This window comes from Sminthopsis crassicaudata, chromosome 3 (assembly GCF_048593235.1).
Source record: "Sminthopsis crassicaudata isolate SCR6 chromosome 3, ASM4859323v1, whole genome shotgun sequence".
NCBI lineage: Eukaryota > Metazoa > Chordata > Mammalia > Dasyuromorphia > Dasyuridae > Sminthopsis > Sminthopsis crassicaudata.
Window position 1 is genome coordinate 20,461,203 of NC_133619.1, and position 12,161 is coordinate 20,473,363.

Sequence of the window (12,161 nt, forward strand, 5' to 3'; positions counted from 1 at the left end):
CCAGAGGACAGAGTCCAGATGTTTCTTATAGTATTCAGTTTTAACCTGTATCAGCTGAGTTAGCCCTAGGAATTGTTTACCATCTCCCACCCGAGTCATTTTAATTCATTCAGATCATCCCCAGCCAGTCCTCCCCAGGCTAAAGTTTTTGGTTGAAGCATTACTGCTCTGGCTACAAGAGATGAAGAGGAAGAGAATTCTACTTCTGGAAACATTCAATGACAATGCATGGAGGCAAATGATGGAATTTATTTTACAAGAAACAAGACTTGTTTTGATCTTCAAAAGCCAACACTGATCATATTTGACAATTCAATCAAAACTATTGATTAATTCCTTTAAAATCTTTATGAAAATTAAGAAAATGTGGAATGTATCTTCTGATTTCTCTGGCACTTCAATTACATATGTTCAAATAAGGTTATTCTGTGCATTATCAATAAATTTCTATCAAATTGTGAAAAGCCACATTTTAGAAAATAATTTCCTAAATCATAAAGTTTCTGTGAATGTGGAATATTTTAATCTTCTCTGTCAATACTTTAACCTTTATCTTCTCTGTTCAAACATTGCAGAAATAGTATGTGACTCACATACATGGCAGAGCTTCCAAAGGTGGTACTTGTCAAGTGAAAGCTTTCAGCACTTTTCCTCTAGCTGATACAAAGATTTCATCAATCTTTTCTCATGTTTTTCCAAAGTTTTTCTTAAGACAATAATGACAACAAAATACACCTGTACCTTGAGGTAACTCATGTCTCAGTCTTTGCAAAGTAACACATGTACCCAATATGTCAAGGGCTATGTGGTCAAACAGGTAAAAATTAAACTGACCAAATAAAAGCAATCTCTACTCTGCCTTCCCTTGACATAGAAATTTAGTAACCATTCAAGCTCAAAACAAATCAACAAATACTGGCTTTCAAGCAAATAATTCAAGACTTTTTTTTGTCTAGTTGAATCAAGTTTAAAAAAAATGATTAAGGATCTACTATGTGATAGTCACTGTGCTTAGAACTGGGGATTTGAAGAAAGGTAAAAACAACCCATGCTTTCAACAACTTATAGTTTAATAGGAAAGATAGCATAAAACACACATATATACACAGGACATTATATACAGGATAAAGTGAAGACCTTCTGATAGTGAAAGCATTAATGGTAGAATTCATTTGTGAATCCATTTAGTCCTGAGAATGGTTTTCTTAGGCAATCCATTGAAGGCTTGTTCAATTTATTTTTCTAAAATGAGTAGTTTGTTTCTTCTTCCATTAATCTGAGCATTTTCTACTTTTATCACTTTTTATCCCTTTGCTTAGATTTACATATTTGTTATATTTGTATGTATAGTTTGTGTACATAATTTGGCAACAGAGCTTTCAAAATTGCTTTAATTTCCTCTTCGTTGATGGTGAATTCACACTTTTCATTTTTGATACTGGTCATTTGGTTTTCTTTTTTTAAAATCAAATAAACCAACAATTTATCTAGTTTTTTAACTGGCTTCTTGTTTTATTTATTAGTTAATGGTTTTCTTGCTTTCAGTTTTGCTAATCTCTCTTTTGATTTCCTGGATTTACAATTTGGTGCTTAGCTAGAGATTTTTAATTTGTTCTTTTGCAAGGTTTGTTGTTCTTGTCACATGCCAATTAATTGATCTGCTCTATCTCCATTTTCTTGATGCAGATATTTTAGGGACACAAGTTTTCTCTTATAGATTGTTTTGGTTGCATCTCATAAATTTAATATATTGTCTTATTGTTGTCATTCTCTTTAATAAAATTATTTACTTTTTTGATTCTTCCCTTTGACTCATTCTATAGAAATATATAATTTAGTTTTCAATTAATTTTTAATATGTTCATGCAGTCCTTTATTGAATGTTATTTTAGTTTCTTATGATCTACAAAGATTCTATTTAATATTTATCCTTTTCTATGTTTGGCTTTTATACCTCAATACCCAAGTCATTTTTATATAGGTGGCAGGCACTGTTCCCATTCAATTTTCTTTAGAAGTCTATTATATATAATGCTTCAAAATTGTATTTACCTCTATTTCTTGTGTGTATGTATTATTTATCTAATAAAAGATAGATAGAAGAAAGTTGAGGTTCTCTCTATTTTTTTCTTGCAACTCATTTAACTTCTTTAAAAATTTGGATGATATATCATTTGGGACACATATTTAGTATTAATATTATTTTATTACTTTCTCATCTGTGGTATCATTTATCGAGATGTAGCTTCTTTCTTTTTTTTCTTTTAATGAGGTCTATTTTTGCTTTTGTTTCATCTGAGTTCATGATGCTACCCGGTTTTTTTAACTTCAGCTGAAACATAATAAATTCTGTTTCTTATTTTTACTCTGTTATCTCTGATAAACAACAATTTGTAGGAATCTGTTTTTTAATCCATTCTACTCTTCACTTGTGTCTTATGGATGACTTCATCATACTCATATTTACATTTGTGATTATTCACTCTGTTTTTCCCTCCACTTTCTTCCCCCGTTCTTTTCCCCTCTCTCTTTCTTTAACTATTATCCAGTGCAATGTCACAAGTGTTTTGCTTTTAACATCATCTCTTTCATTTCATCCTCTCTTCTATTGGTCCTCCCTTTAAATCTCCCTAGTCTTCTCTCTGTAAAGTGAAATTTCTATACCCAACTGAATGTACATGCTATTCACTCTTTGAGCCCATTCCAATGCATGTAAGGTTCAAACTTTGTCCTTCTCCCTATCTTTTTCTCCCTTGTAAAAAGTTTTTCATGTCTCTTATGTTAGATAATTTGCATTCTACTTTTCCCTTTGCCCTTCACTAAGTATATTCCCCTTATTTCCTTATTTTTTAATTTCACTTTTTGGATATCATCCTATTAAAACCAACTTACATTTGTGCCTTCATTTGTTTCTGATTCAAAAACCTCACTATTAGAGAAATTCCTCACCATTTCAGAGTTTACAATAGCCCAGTCTCTTAGGGCTGTGAATACTCTTAACTACCAGAGGTCTATACAATCATTCTGAAACCTCTCCTGTTTATACACAGGTATGGAGACAACATTCATAATGCACAACACTTCCCATGGTATCCAAACATTTCTAGCGCTTAGTAAAATAATTGATGAATGCCTTTCTTCTACATTGAATAGTCAGGATCTATAAATGATCTAGTTATTGATTGTCAAGAAGCTATGATCCAGGCCTACCCATCCAATACATCACCAAAACATTTATCCAATGCCAATGCAAAAGAAATTGTATAGGTTTTTTTAATACAGAGATAAAAACAAAATAAAAATAATGACTCTCTCAAGGAATTTATAGTCTATAAAGTTGCCATTCTAGATTGCAAATTTGAACTAGTGACAAAAGACCAACAAGCATAATTCTCTTTCACTACAAAATTGTTGTTATTTTTACTTTATAGTATTTTTTTCAATTGTACATAAGGATAGTTTTTAACATTCTTCTTTGCAAGATTTTGAGCTCCATATTTTTCTCCCTTTGTTTTCCCCTCCACCTCTCCAAGATAGCAAACAATTTCATATAGGTTATACATATACAATAATATTAAATGTATTTTCACATCAGTCATGCTGTAAAAGAAGATTCAAAACAAAGGGGGAAAACCATAAGAGAGGGGGGGGAAGCAAAAAAAAAAAAAAAAGTGAAAATATATGCTTTAATCTGCATTCAGACCCAACAGCTCTTTCTTTGAATGTGATCAGCATTTTTCCATCATAAGTTCCTTGGAATTGTCTTGGATAATTGCAGTACTAAGAAGAGCTAAGTCTATCCCAGTGGATCATCACACAAAGTTCCTATTATGATTTACAATGCTCTCCTTATTCTCATTTTATTTAGCACTAGTTCACATAAGTATTTTCAAATTTTTCTAAGAACTTCCTGTTTATAAGTTCTTATCAAACAATAGAATCCCATTACATCACAACTTGTTCAGCCATTTCCCAATTGATGAGCATCCCCTAATTTCTAATTCTTACTCATTTATTTTGATAGCCCTTTGGGCATAGTTCCAAATTGTTCTCCAGAATGGTTCATGAAAAAGTGTCCCAATTTTCCCACATCTTTGCCAACATTTATCACTTTGCTTTTCTGTTGTATTGGTTAATTTGATAAGTATGAGGTGGTACTTACTAATTGCTTTAATTTGCATTTCTTGAATCAACAGTGATTTAAAGCATTTTTCCATATGATTATAAACTTTATTTTCTTCCTCTGAAAACTGCCTGAAGCATACTTTTTAAAAAACTTTTTTTTTTAAATTTTTTCTTAAGGTTTTTTTTTTTTTTTGAAGAGGAATCTATTTTTCCTATCACAAAATGAATTTTATGGAAATGTTTTTCATAGCTTCATATATACCTTCTTAATGGAGTATGGGATGAAATTGGCTCTTTTCAACAATGAGATGATTCAGGCCAATTCCAATAGACTTGAGATGGAGACAGTCATCTGTACCCTATAGTATTAAATTAGAAAAAAATTAAAGGAAAAAATCCAAAGCTTTTACAAACTATTAAAAAAGAAATGTGTAACAAATATAATGTCAATTCATTTAGGCTAAAACAATTTGATAATTATTCTTTTTTTAGTTAACAGCAGTAGAAGTGGAAGAAGAATATCAAAGAAATTCAACAATCCATTGGCAGAATGTGACAAATCATTTTTAAATTAATATAATTTTTATATTTAGAAAAATAAAAAGAACTAAATGGAAGAAGCTGGGAATACACATCCATTTCAAGTATACATAAGACTTGCAAATGTCAACAAATGTCAATTATATATTATCATAATGAATCCTTGTATATATCCAAATAAATTCAAAGTATACATGTTTTATTTTAAGACCTAAAGTAAATAAATTAAATTAAATATAATTGAAGCATAAATCAAAGCTAAAAAATACAACTGATTTCTCTGAGAATCTGTTAAACAACTTAGTTGAAAACACTTTAAATTTGGAGTCAGAAAGTTTGTTGAAAATTCTTTTGATATCATTTACTAATCATATGAACTTAGAGAAATTACTTTCCTTCTTTGAATGTTAATTGCATCCTCTGTGATCTAAAGCTATTGGACAAGTCTAAATCTAAGAGAACCTTATTCTAAAATTATAATTTGGTTCAATATATGTATAACAGAGGACAGACCATGAAAATGAAAATATTTTCAATGGACACCTAGATCTCTGGAAATTCTGCATATTTTGGGGCCAAATAAAAACATTGAAACGTGATTTTGAAAATAAAATGATAACAATAATAGTATTATTTTACCTAAAAGTCCAGTTAATCCTTTTTAGAAGCAAGTTTATATTTCTAACAAAAGAAAAAAAAAAATCAAAAGATGTTACTTAGGAGAACAGATGAAGAATGATTAAAAGAATAGAAAATAAAAGGTATAATGTAGATGTTGAAAGTAAGATTAGAAATAAATATGATAGGAAATGAAGGAATAAATAAGTTCATAAATACATTCAAAGGATTCTCATTTTAAAAGGTTTCACCCAATCAAAAAAAACCTCTATAAATCTTTAGCAAAATAAAGCTTTCAACGAGAGGGGAAAAGGAAAATTAAATGTATGTATGTATGTATGTATGTATGTATGTATATATATATATATATATATATATATACACATATATATATATATTTGTATGTATATGTCTATGTGTTTATTTTATTTATGTATAAAAATGAATCACAGAAAATGGGAAGGAAATCCAGAGCATTGTGAACAAATATTATAAAACTATATTCTATCAAAATTAAATAACTAAAGAAGATAATTATCTACAAAAGCATAAATTATCAACATTTCTAACTTTTAAAATATTTATTTAGATGTATATATCTTACAAAAATTTTTACAACTTAGATGGAATAAAATGTCTAGTCTCAAATTTTCTAAATGATAAAGAAAATATCTGGATCAAAGGATTTACAAATGATTTTTTTTATTTAAATTTTTTTTCAGTATGAAAAAATAGTTTATTTTGAACAATAATCTAGGTTCAAATCTTTAAGTCTTGTTAGTTGTGTGAACCTAGAAAATCCATTTTATCACAATGTATCTCAGAAAACTTCCATGTATTTATTTACCAATGCAAAGAGAATATATGCTTTGAATTCATGGAGGAAGTCTATATAATAGGAAACAAACATGCTAACAAAATCATAGATTCATTCTCTATGTGTAAAGCCTGACAAAAATAGCATATAAAATACATATGTAGATTAATTTCCTTAAATATAGATAGATAGAAATAGACTACACTGTAGACCTTAACAACATATATATGTTCTTTCCCTTATTTCAACCCACAATTAAGAAACCATGGGTGAAGTTATGCAAAAAAAAAATTTCCATTACAGTCAAGTTGTGAAAGAAAACACAGGTCTCCCACTCTAATGAAAATAAAAACCTTTAAGAAAAATTAGGTTAAAAATAAAGAGGAATAGAGAAAGTAATAGAGAATGTTTCAATCTATAGTCAGACAAGATCAGTTCCTTTTCTGGGTTTGGATAGAATTTTTCATTCTAAATTCTTCAGAGGAGATGTGATTAAGTGTAATACTGAACATAACAAAATCATTTACAGTTGGTCATCCCAGAACATTGTTATTACTTTGTATACAATATATTTCACGTCTAGGTTTTTTTTTCCCTGAGAGCATGCTACTCGTCATTTTCAAGAGAAAAATAATATTCCATCAGAGAAATTTGCTTGTAAATTTTTTTTTTGTAATTACTATTACTAATTTTATTTCCCTCCATTTATTGTTTCCTTTCACCCTATCCCTCTCAAAAGTGTTTTGCTACTGACCATTCCCTCTTCCAATATGCCCTTTCTTTTCTTACCCTCCCTCCCCTTCTCATATCCCATTCCTCTCCTATTTTCCTACAGGGTAAAATAGATTTCTATACTTGTATTGAATATATATATATATATATATATATATATATATATATATATATATATATATATATATATATATATATATATATATATATATATATATATACATACATACATATATACATACATATATATATATACATATATACATACATATATACATATATATATATATATACATATATACATACATATATACATATATATATATACATATATACACATACATATATATACATACATATATATACATATATATACATATATATACACATACATATATATATATACATACATATATATATATATACACATACATATATATGTATATATATGTTATTTCCTATTTCAACCAATTCTGTTGAGAGTAAGATTATTTCACTTTGCTTTTTCTTCCCTTCTTCTCCTCCACTATAAAAACATTATCTTACTTATTTTTTATGGCAGGTAATTTCCACCATTTCACTTCCCCCTTTCCCTTTCTTCCAATACATTTCTTTCTCAGACCTTAATTTCACCATTTTTTAAAAGAAAAACATTATCTCTTCATATTCAACTCACACTAGTGGAATATAAACACTGTTTATATATACTCCTTCTAACTGTCATAATAATGGGAATATTCTAATGACTTACAAGTGTCATCCTCCCATGTAAGAATGTAGACAAATAAACCTTCTAAGTCCCTTATTCTATAACTTTCCTCATTATCTACTTGTGCTTTTCCAGAGTCCTGTATTTGGAAAACAATTTTCCATTTAGCTCTGATCTTTTCACCATGAAGATCATCTTTTCCTCTTTAATCATAATAATCAGTTCTGATGCGTAGGTGATTCTTGGTAGCAATCCTAGCTCCATTTCTCTCCAGGACATCATATTCCAAGCCCTCTGGTCCTTTGATGTAGAAGCTACTAAATTTTGTGTTATCCCGATTGCGAATTCACTGATCTTGAATTATTTCTTTCTGGATGCTTGCAGTATTTTCTCCTTCACCTGGAACTTCTGGAAATTGACTATAACATTCCTGGGATTTGAGGATCTCTTTCAGGAGGTGATCAGTGGATTCTTTCAATTTCTATTTTACCTTCTATTTCAAGAAGATTAGGTCAGTTTTCCTTGAAAATTTCTTGAAAGATGGATAGGCTTTGTTTTTGGTCATGACTTTCAAGTAGAGAAATAAGTTTTAAATTATCTTTCCTGGATTCATTTTCCAAGTAAGTTATTTTTCCAATGAGATATTTTACATTTTTCTATTTTTTTCATTTTTTGGCTTTGCTTTATTGTATTTTGATTTCTCATAAAATGATTATCTTTTATTTGCACAATTCTGTTTTTTAAAGCAATTAATTTCTTCAGTGAGCCTTTGTACCTCTTTTCCCAAATTGGCCAGTTTTGCTTTTTAAAGCATTCTTCTCCTCATTAGCTTTTTTATTTCCTTTTGCACCTCTCTCAATTTTTTCCTTAATTTTTCTTGTGTCTCTCTTACTTGATTTTCTAAGTCATTTTTGAGCTCTTCCATGAGCTGAGTCCAACTCTTATTTTTCTTCTTTTGGTTGTAGAAGCTTTGACTTTCTTACTATCTTTTGAGTGTATGTTTTTGATTCTCCCTGTCACCATAATAACTTTCAATGGTCAGAATTTTTTTTGGTTTTCTTCTCCTTTTCCTAATTTATTACTCTGCTTTTAACTCTTGGTTAAAGTAGAGGTCTGTTTCCAAGGTCGAGGGTGCATGTCCCAACCTTCAGGGATTTTGTGCAGCTGTTTTCAGAAATCCTTCTAGGAATCTGACCACAAGAAGTCTTTTTTTGCTCTGGAGCTATTAAGGGTATCCCTGCCCCACTATAGCTGTAAGAGCTAGTGTGATGGCTAGGGATGGGGCTCTACTGGCCGGGGCTGCACTAAGACAACACAACAGACACCTACCCCATTGCCACAGACCCTCTCCACTGACCTTCTGAGTCCTCCCTGGTGTTCCCAGCATGCTGGGCTCCCACCTTTTCTCCTGAGCTTCTAAGTTGTCTTTGACTGGAAAATGTTTTACTCTGTCTTTTGGGGTGTTGTGATATTTAAAATTTGCTTAAAATGTTTATTTAAAGGAATTTGGAGCATAGGGGGGAATATACTGGGCAAGTCCCTGCCCATACTCCACTATCTTGGCTCTGTCCCTCCCTTCATCATTTCTTGAAGCATAACAGTGTTGCATTATATTCACAGATCATAACCTATTCAGTTATTCTCCAGTTAATAAGCACTCCCTTAGTTTCAAATTTTTTTCCATCATGAAAATAGATCCTACAAAATACCCCTTGTCCAAATAGTCCTTTTTTATCACCGAGTCACAAAGTTTGCATAGTTTATTAACTTTTTATTTGATAATTTCAAATTGCTTTCTAGAATACTTGGGACCACTCCAGAGTCCCACCAACAATGTATTAATGTAATAAGATAGAAGGCATGGGAAATTATCAAGAATGAAATTTTTGAGAGAGGGAAAAAAAAACAATTAAAAACTAAATTGTATTGAAGAAAATAAGGATGAAAACTCTCTAAATAGACAAAAATAGACATGGATGACAGCTCACCAATAATTTTCTTTTTGGAAATTCATGCAAAAAATAAAGGTACATATAGATAAATAAGAAAGAAAAAATAAAGATAAATAGAAAAATTAGAATAAAACTAGAAAAGATTAGATGACCTAAGGCTAGCAAAAAAATTCCAAAGAAAAGAATATTTTTTTGCAATATTGAGGAAAAAACAAAAATTAAAAATCAGTAGGATGATTTTTTAAAATAATGGAGAGGAGAGAATTTCTCGACTCTGTTTTTCTTTTACTTTCTCTGCCAAAAAAATTGCTCTCAGATTAGAAAGAATAAAACAAAAAAAATGATTAAAAGGAAATTGAAACTCAAGATATGTAAGGGGGTGGTAATAGAATGCCTTGGTGCTCTCAAAAAAGTTCAAGTCATCAGTTTCTAAAGAACTCTATACTAAATGTGATGGATGAACCAATTTCAAGGATCATTGGAAGATTGGTGAACATCAGAAAAATATATTTCAGTTGTAAATTCTAAACCATAAGCATCAGTATGTGTGTGTGTCTTATTCAACTCAAAAATACAGGTAATATATTGTAATTATAATTTACATATACAACTGTATGATAAGCTATGATTTCACCAAAAAGATAAGCATTCTTTATAATTAATTCTTTTATTTTTGACAAAGTATTTTGGTAATGACAAATAAACAGATACAAAACTAGAATAAATTATTTCTGATTAAAACCAAAGTGGCTAGGATTTTCTTCCTATACTTTTCTATTTCTCTGTTTTTTTAATACTCAATAAAAGTATCTCTCTCTCATAAACACTCTGCTGCTTCTCTCTCTCTCTCTCTCTCTCTCTCTCTCTTTAGACATATTTATATATGCATATATATACAAGTATTTGTTGTACACATATATACATATTTATGCATATATCATTATGCATCTGTCTATATGTACACACATACATACAAACAATAGAATCTTTATAAAGAGGAGAATGGGAAAGGATCTCCAGCATTTAAAAAAAATGGAAAATGTGATCATTTTCAATCAAGGGATGAGTAGAGTCTACAAAATGTAGGATAGTTAATTTTTATTTGTTTTATGCAGAAATGTGGAATTGGAAGGGAGTTTGAAGATTAGATGTCCTAATCCCATCTGCTTACAGATGTGAACTGAAGCCCAGGCAATTTAAGTGAATTTTCCAAGATCACATAAGTAATAAATGGCAGACATGAAATTTAGAGGGAGGTCCATGAGATTCCTCCTCAGTGTTCTTTCTAATGAGATAAGAGACTATTACTAGGAGACTATAAGGACTATTACTATTACTATTATATTGTTTTCTAGGATGCTGAATCAATTCATCAACATTGCTAATACCAAACTATATTTCAGAATAAAGGATTAGTCCAAAGTCACATCACACTCAGATTATTGAATAACTTAAAAATCAGACTCAGCTAATGTTGTGCCTCAACCCACTTGCTATTAAACTAATGAAACACAATTTACATAATTTATAGCATGGACACTAAGCTTAGGATGCAAGATGTGGCTCCTGTTTTGTGTCTGCATTTCAAAATGTGTCAAAAACAACTGTGGATGAGCATACATCATAGGTCTGTCCTTCACTTAAAAAAAAAAAATAGTAGCTCCTTACTCCCTGAGGTCTATAGGCAAGTATAAAATGCTTCCTTTCAGCTTTTCCACCAACCTCACAACCCTCTTTGCAAAAAGGGCACTATTTCCCAAAACCAAATATTCCCTGGAAGACTTCATAATGGGACTATCCTAGAAGCAGAGACTTTCTATCTTACTCTTATGTCATTAAAATGATTTAGAAATCCTCCTTCCAGGTCAGGAAAAAAAACTTTTTTTCCCCCAAATTTATTTTATTTAAAGAAACAGAAGAAAAAAGAAAAACAGAAAAGGAATACAAAACAAAATGAAACAAAAGAGAACATTGTCACGTTCCGCAGAACATCAGGGAGGATTCAAAACATATAACAATAAATACTAAATCAAGAAGCCATACATATATGAAATTATATTCATGAGTATCTATCTTTTATTTACTTCCTTGTAAATTGTTCTTTTGTTCGATGCTGCACATCCTCCTTTCATTCCCTCCCCCCCCCGCCCCCAACAGGCTATAATATAAAAATAATATATTTATATATACATATATAGATATATACATATATATATATATACATACCCCCAAACATAGACACACACATCTTTCTTACCCTTGCTGTCTCTTTGCTTTAATTCCACTCCTAACTTGCTTTCCTGTTGGAATACCTGACAGTGTCTGCTGGAGATGCAATCCAGAATGGATCTCCTCTTGTGAGAGATGATACAAAGAGATTAAGAGACCCTTGCATTGTCTGACCTCTCTCCTCTTCCCTCTGCCTCCAATTTATCTCATTCCCAGTTCACAACACCTGTGTCAGCAAAGGTTGCCCCGCAACTCCTACAGATGTTATGATCCACAGCTGTGGAGGCTCTTGGAGAATTATTCTGTCTCTCAACACTTTCCTATTACTTAACCTCCAACAACCCTCTCTTGTCATCTTCCCTCACCCTTTGTTTCCCTATCTGCCTATCCCTCCTCCCTTTTTTCCTTATAGATTTTGGAGGATGCTATATCCTTCATG

At 30.7% G+C, this 12,161-nt stretch overlaps 1 long non-coding RNA gene across 1 annotated transcript in view; it reads right to left on the bottom strand.

Annotated features, from left to right (window-relative positions):
• LOC141564801 (uncharacterized) overlaps nt 1-11,889 on the bottom strand; it is a 153,333-nt gene extending 141,444 nt beyond the window's left edge. The window contains exon 1 of the long non-coding RNA XR_012488729.1: nt 11,751-11,889. This is a non-coding gene — a long non-coding RNA (uncharacterized LOC141564801). The remainder of the gene's footprint in view (nt 1-11,750) is intronic.
• Nucleotides 11,890-12,161: the final 272 nt, after the last annotated feature.